This window comes from Priapulus caudatus, unplaced genomic scaffold (genome assembly GCF_000485595.1).
Source record: "Priapulus caudatus unplaced genomic scaffold, Priapulus_caudatus-5.0.1 Scaffold1133, whole genome shotgun sequence".
NCBI lineage: Eukaryota > Metazoa > Priapulida > Priapulimorpha > Priapulimorphida > Priapulidae > Priapulus > Priapulus caudatus.
This window is the reverse complement of record NW_014578194.1, coordinates 24,094-31,593: the sequence shown is the minus strand read 5'-3', so window position 1 is coordinate 31,593 and position 7,500 is coordinate 24,094.

The following is a 7,500-nucleotide window of genomic DNA, read 5'->3' as shown; positions in this document are numbered from 1 at the left end:
AGGTGATAGACTCGACTGCATGCTTTTATCTAAGTGATTGAATTATGGTTGATTGTTTGATTATGTTAGCAGTTGCGCTCCAAAGTCGTGAGCGGTGTGTGTGTGCGTGTGTGTGCGTGCGTGAGGTGCGTGCGTGATGGTGTTATGTGTGCTATGCGTGTTGTGTGTGTGTGTGTGCGTGTGTGTGCGTTGTGTGCGTGTGTGCATTGCGTTGCATCGGCGTGGCGTGCGCGCGGCGCTGCGGGCGCGACGCAGCGCGGCGGCGTGTGTGTGTGTGTGTGTGTCGTGTCGTGTGTGTGTGTGGTGTGTGTGTGTGTGGATGGTGTTGTGTGTAGTGTCGTGGTGAACTATAATATCATCCCCAGGGCGTTTAGCAATGTTAAAAGATAGTGACCGCGCCTTTCGGTGCGCTTCAACCGTTCTCGGCGAATAGAATTTCACAATAACTTCAGGCGTGAGCTGTCCTGTATCGCATCGTCATGAACCGCAGGCATCCGTATCTAATTATTGTTTCTATTGTCGCTCCTCTGTCTATTGAAGCGGTGCGGGAACATAACAAGAAACATACCCGCGCAGCGTAGAATTCCTGTAACTATTAGCGATTATTCGATAGTGATACAAAAGCGGTGAATTGTGTTTTGATATTGGGTCGGTGTTAGAGGAGGTGCGTGGGCTTCTTTGTGAAATACATGCCGATGATCACTAACTTAGACAGCCGCGTGTTGAACAAGCGAAGCCTGTGTTTTTAATTATGACAGCGATGCAGGGACTGCTGCGCTCACTCGAAATGCCTAATAAGGTGATATATCTGAATTAAAGTGACGCGCGGCAGGACGGTTCCTCTAATAAGCGCCTAACCCGAAGACAGATTGAGTCGCATATTACAGCAGCCCTTATACGGTCGCGGTTTCTGGTTGCCCATGGGCATCTAAGCGAGCTCGCTTGCGTTTTACGAGCAAGTGTGACTTTATTAATTGTAACACGAAACCGATATGTACGAGCCGTGGAGGATTCTACTTAATGTATCATCAGTGCTGTGCGGTGACCCAGAGTGAGTGCAATAACGGTGGACATAAGTTATTGAGCAGCATGCGCGTTCCCTCCGGAGTTAAGAGGCCAGGGCGTACGATAAAGAATGAGGGTAATGTTGTGTGGTATTGTAATGTAGAAGATTTTGTGTGGCTATTTGGCTTGTTTACTCCGTATAGGGGGTTTCTTCACGATTCGCGGGGGCCAGCTCCGTTCGTCCACTAGGGAAAAGATCTGCTGTGTACAGGAATTCAACCTCATTCTCGTACGGAAGCTCCCGCACCACCACTCTCTCACCTCTCATTAGTGTATAGATGTGCCGCGCTGTGCGGCGTGAGTGCGTGCCTGCTGTTGTGCGCGTAGGCGTGGTGTGAGTAACGGTGCCGGCCGTGCATGAGTGCGTGCCTGCCTGCGTCGCGTGCGCGTGCCTGTGTGGCGTGCGTGCCGTCGCTGTGTAGGGCGTGTAGGCGTGCCTGCGTGTAGGCGTGTAGGCGTGTGTGAGTACGTGCGTGCGTGAGATGCGTGCGTGCGTTGCGTGCGTGGTAGGCGTAGGCGTGAGTACGTGCGTGCGATGCATGAGTGCGTGCCTGCGTGCGTGAGTGGCCGTGCCTGCGTGCCATGCGTGTGTGCGTATCGAGGCGTGTAGGCGTGTGTGATTACGTGCGGTGCTGCGTGCGTGTAGGCGTGCCGTGAGTACGTGCAGGTGCGTGTAGAGCATGAGTGAGTACGTGCCTCGCGTGCGTGCGCGGCGTGCGTGCGTGTAGGCGTGCGTGAGTGCGTGCGTGCCGTGCGTGTAGGCGTCGCGGTGCGTGCGTACCTGGCGTGCGTACGTGCGTGCGTGTAGGCGTGCGTGGAGTACGTGCCTGGTGCGTTGCGTGCGGTGCGTGCGTGCGTGCGTGTAGGCGGCCGTGCGTGAGTTACGTGGGGGCCTGCCTGCGTGCGTGCGTGAGGCGCGTGTAGGGCGTGCGAGAGGCACGGTACCTGCGTGCGTGCGTGCGTGGCGTGGCGTACGCGTGCGTGCGTGCGTCCGTGTGTGGCGCTGCGTGCGTGTAGGCGTGGCGTGAGTACGTGGCCGCGTGCCTTGTGCGTGCGTGCTAGGCGTGGCGTTAGTACGTGGCGTGCGTGCGTGCTAGGCGTGCGTGAGTACGGTGCCTGCGTGGCGTGCGTGCGTGCGTGTAAGCGTGCGAAGAGTGCGTGCGTGCGTGCGTGCGTGCGTGCGTGCGTGCGTGTAGGCGTGCGTGAGTACCGGTGGCGTGCGTGCGTGCTGTATCGTGCGTGTAGGCATGCGTGAGTACGTGCCGTGGGGGTGCGTGCGTGCGTGCGTGGCGTGTAGGCCGTGCGTGTCACGGCGCTGGCGTGAGCTGAACGTCCGTGGCGCGCCGTGCGCATCGGCGTGCCGTGTAGGGCGTGCATGGTCGTATTTATCTCTCATCGAACGAGGTTTTGAATTCGCTTCGGAACTAATCTTCAACATTACGCGCGCCCGGTTTAATTGGTTTCTATCGATCATCAGGAAGCCCCGCGTAAACAGTGCTGCGCATCGCTGCCGGAATCGTGCTAGGCGTTAAACCATTCGTCCGTTAAAATTGTGAAAATAACTAGCGGAGCAAATGTTTACGAGTAAGTTGATATACAAATTGTCTATGCGTATGTCTCAATTTGATAAAGATGAGGCGCCTATATCTCCCGGCCCCTTCCAAACATTTCTGGCGATTACAGTATGAACTATACTGCGCCGCGTATGTTGCGAGAGCTTCAAACTGCTACTGATCATTGTTATCAGTTAGCTAATAATAATCAGAACAACTCTAACTTTGTTTTACCTCCGCCAAAGGGTTGGCAGGAGGCTTTAATCGGTTTTCAGGAACAGACGGGCGTGTGTTTTTGTGCGTTTGTGGTTTGTGGGTTTGTGGGTTGATTTTGTGTAGCAGCCTGAACTGAAATAGATTATGGACGGATTGTCATAATTTTCAGCATAGGTGCAGAAATGGCTAACGTTGAGAATTTATTGAGACATTTTGGTAGGTGATGCCCGGGATGCTAATTATATTATTAATTAATTAATTAATTAATTAATACATTCAGGATTAAGGTCACAAATGTGGTCCGTTAGAAATTGATTACATTTTAGCTGACAGGGAAGTTAAGCTGCCCAGTTCCCCAGTTCCCAGTTCGCCCAGTTCCTTATTCGAATAAGGAAGCGAGTAACTAGGCAAAGCAGTTTTACGGCGCGAGTCTCCCAGTTCGAAATGCAACATTGAACTTGGGAACTGGAAAATAGGCAAAATATGTTTACTGTAGTTACTTTATTCGGCCCAATTAAACCTTTTGGCAAACATTTATTTAATCATGTTTACCAGTTCCGACACCCAGGGCTACTTATTCAGCTTAAGTTCGAATTACCCAGTTCGAACTAAAATGTGTGCGCAGGCAGGATTAATTTGCCGAATTAAGTGAACTAGTAATATTTTGCCTAGTTACCAGTTCCCAGTTCAATGGTTGGGCATTCGAACTGGTACTTGTAAACTGCTCGTTGTTCTGCTGGCTGATTGTTGGGGCTTGGTAGCTTGCAGAGGCGTCACGCCAGGAAATGTTTCTGTAGGGGGGGCAAATACGCAGGAAATGCTTTTTTTTTTCTGTTAGGGGGGGGGGAAAAGGTAACGTCCCCATGGCCTCGCCACTGCTGATTGCCGACTATTTGTGTCCATTAAAAGCAATGCTGCTGAAAATCTCTAGGGGGGGAACTGCCCCTCGCTGCCCCCCTGCTGCGCTACGGCCTGATATACTGCTTTGGCCGTAGTTCTATAGTTCCTTATTCGAAAATAAGGAACTGGAACTGGGAACTGGTAACTGCTTTGCCGTAAGTTTACATATACGGTTTCCTTATTCGAATAAGGAACTGGGAAGCTGGGAACTGGTAAACTGCTTTGCCTAGTTACTAGTTACTTATTCGTGACTGAAGGAAATGTGGGAACGGGAACCTAGCTAACTGCCTTTGCCGTAGTTACTAAGTCTCCTCTTATTCCAATAAGGCAGCTGGAAGCCGGGAAGCTGGTAACGCTTTGCCTAGTTACTCGTTCCTTATTCGAATAAAAGGAACTGGGAACTGGCGAAACTGGGTAGCTAACTTCACTGACGGGCCTTACATTTGGTGGTAATCCGGATAACCATTAAATTTATTAATTAATTAAATTAAAAATTTTCTAGGATACGTGTTTCAGAAATACGGGTAACTACGAATTGATTAGGCAACTTTTGGTCGTCATCGAGCGGCATGCCATTAATTATTTAATTAATTAATGTAATTAATTATATTTTCACAGTGATAGAATTGCAGCTGGCGCTTGGCGGAGGTCTGTGCTCTCCGAGTGCTCTAGTTATATATACTACTATAATATAGAACAGCTCTATCTGTAGTTGAACTATAGCCAGTATGTAAATGTTTTAGGAAAGTTTCCAAAATTGTAAAGTGAAATGTGACATCATCGCGCTATGTAATAGCGAAATATGTGATTAAACGGAGTGTGTGTTCAACTGGGATATGTCGCGTATGTTATATACGCAGCCAATGTGCTCGTATGTCCATAGCATGCTCTCAACTGCATCGCTCAACACTCTCTTTAAATTGTTGACTAGTTTATTTTTATTTTCCCCTCGTGGCGCGCAAAGCTGTGCGTATAAAAGAAACGAAAGGAGAGAGGCGCCGGTTTACGCCTAGGGTGACCGAACACACACGTACACACACACGCACGCACACACACACACACACACACACACACACACACACACACACACACACACACACACACACACAGCGCGCGCGCGAGTTGGAGGCTGATGAGCCGAACACTCACACACGTACGTCGCAAAATGCGCAATAAGTTACAAATGAGCGAGCACGCGCATTTATAAGCGAGCGTCGGTTGGCGCGAGCGCAGCGCCGCTGAGCGGGATTTTTGGTAAGTAGTCAACGACAATGTTCCACGGAGCCTGTTTAGTATATCGCGAGCTTAGCTGACGGTTTAGTCACACACGCACACCAACACACGCGCGCGCACACACGCACGCGCACACACGCACGCTCACACGCACACACACGCGCACGCGCGCGCGCACGTACACAAAATCACCGTCCCAAGAATCATGGCTTCACGAAGGCAAAATGCGGTTGACGCAATGCACCAAGGAATCTCGACTTTACACGCCAGCGATAATGGCTTCCTATAGACCCGCGTGGGTTATCTATTAACACACTTGGTCCTCCTCGTCGATTCACGCCAGACATCGATTCATGTCAGTGCTAATATCGCGTTCAGCTGCGACTAGAGCAAAACTTATTTTATTTCAGATGGGTTTATCCAGGCGGCCATCGGTTTACTGTGTAAATACTAAATACACGCACTGGTAAACACGCACGCGCATTCTCCGTCAAATGTATTGTGTATAGCCCCGGTTCTGCTAGCAGCCCTATATTGCGCGTACTCTCCGTATACAGTCCAGCTATATAATTACACATATAACGCCCGGCAATGCTATTCCCTGCAGGTGCCACTACTAGCTATGTATAACTGAGATGGAAATCCCACAGGTGTCGCTACTGTAGCTAAGTATTACGGAGCAGACGAGGACTGCCGCGGTAAGAAGTCTTACGCCGAAAAGCGATATTTTTCTTAACGACAGGCATTACAGGCAATTACGAGGTGGTAGTCTGGGGTGGTGGGTGTATTAAGGACGGAAAAAAAGGAAGCTCAATTAAGTAGGTAACTTAATAGAATTTTGTAGAGTACATTAGTAGACTGATCAGTGAATTTGGATAGTGTCAGTCAGATAACCTTCAATGAAGGTGTGACGGAGTCAGGAAAGGTGCGAGGCGCGCCCAGCCCCCCCCCGCGCCACCGCCGCGAAAGTATGCATAAATATTCGTGTTGGCCACCATAGGCGATAATATAGTGAGCGGCGCGAGAGGCGGCACGGTGGCTGTTTTTGTCGGCTCTTTGTTCTAGGTATACGGGCGTACTTATGTAGCGGTTGGCAGTGTATCTATGTAGTGGCCCTAGGGGTAGCCGACTACGGTATGACAGGCGTTATATAGTTAACGCGTGTTTTAGTTTGGATTCAGTGTTCGCTTCTGCCGAAAGGCAGGACGGTGATGCCGTAGCGTCTATAACAGGTGGTACCAGTGGAACAGAACACAGTTAGATTCGGTTAACTGTACTGTTATAGTTTTATTGTTTCTTACTAGCTTACAAATAATTCCACTGCATTCGTATATGCAGCGAATCCTATGACCACTAGACTAAGATTAAAGAAGGCTTAACGCGTTGCCGGCTTCGTCTTCTCCTCTCCTCGTCGTCCTTTCTCCGCGTTGACCTAGGCAGCATCCACGAGTGTCTCCCTCGTAGTCGATCCTGGCTCTACCTAACTGTAATCCCGTTCTTCTTTCCTTTCCGTTTTATTCCCTGTACCCGTAGTTTTACCTACCTGAAAACCCGTGCTCCTATTCCCTCTTCTATCTTTCTTCCCGAGACCTAAAATGCTTTCTTCCACTTTCTCTTCTTCTTCTTCTTCCTACCTAGCCTGAAAAATAACGCGCTTGCTCTGCGATTCGGCGCGCCTTATATACCTAGCTGGCACAGCCCGCCTACGTGCCGTTGTTTAGTACGCGTCGTCAAAACACTACTCCCCACGCAGTTTTCGTTAGCTGGTGCAATAGTTTCACCTGCTGACGCAACTCGTTTTTAAGTAACTATTCCTCCCTTTGTCAACCTAAACTATTCATTCTATTTAAATCTTCTTGTATATTATGCTGAGTAATAGTACATAAACGCGTTGATTATTATACTCTATATATCGCGTTATCGCTTTTCGCGTATACACTCTTTGTTTTCCCTGGACCCCCCTCCGTATGATCAAAGATGGCTGCGCCCAGGTGTTGATCTTTTTCGATGTGCTGTCTATATTTTATCCTCTATTTAGTCAATATATGGTTATTCTATCTATACTGCGAGTTCAATTTCTAGTCTACTGCTCCTGTGAGTTTTCGCCCGCAAAATCTCCACATCTATATCTCTATAGTATGGTGGCCGAGATGGCTACGGATATTTTTATTCCAAATTCATTTTTATTTCAAATTCATTTTCATTTCAAATTCATTTTCATTCCAAATTCATTTTCATTTTCATTTTCATTTCAAATTCATTTTCATTTTCATTTCAAATTCATTTCCATTTTCATTTCCATTTTCATTTCCATTTTCATTTTCATTTTCATTTCCATTTTCATTTTCATTCTCATTTCCATTTTCATTTTCATTTTCATTCTCATTTTCATTTTCATTCTCATTTTCATTTTCATTTTCATTTTCATTTTCATTTCAAATTCATTTTCATTTTCATTTCAAATTCATTTTCATTTTCATTTCAAATTCATTTTCATTTTCATTCCAAATTCATTTGCGAAACTCGCGGTGGC